Raw genomic sequence first — 330 nt, forward strand, 5'->3', positions numbered from 1 at the left:
GGGGGAACAAGTAGCAGCGGAGGCTGGAACCTGGCAGGAATCCCGCAGAATTTTGTAGAACGAGGTGCCGATGTGGGAACTGGCCCAGAGTGGAAGGAAGCGAGGCAGTGACAAGCCCCAGGCACCTTGGCAAGGCTCCACCAGCCAGACCCGAGCCCAGCCCCGCGGGCGGGTGGGTTACAGGGCCACTCCCCCGGGCCGCCTCTCTCCACCCAAGTCGCCGCCTCCCGCCTCCCGGCCTGGCGGCTGGAGAGGGGTGGGAAACGGGGGAGAGGGGCGGGGGGAAAGAAAAACATTCCGAAAAAATATTAAAAAGCGCGCAGCCCGCTC

Source organism: Pteropus vampyrus, unplaced genomic scaffold, assembly GCF_000151845.1.
Source record: "Pteropus vampyrus isolate Shadow unplaced genomic scaffold, Pvam_2.0 Scaffold73, whole genome shotgun sequence".
In the NCBI taxonomy this organism is placed as follows: domain Eukaryota; kingdom Metazoa; phylum Chordata; class Mammalia; order Chiroptera; family Pteropodidae; genus Pteropus; species Pteropus vampyrus.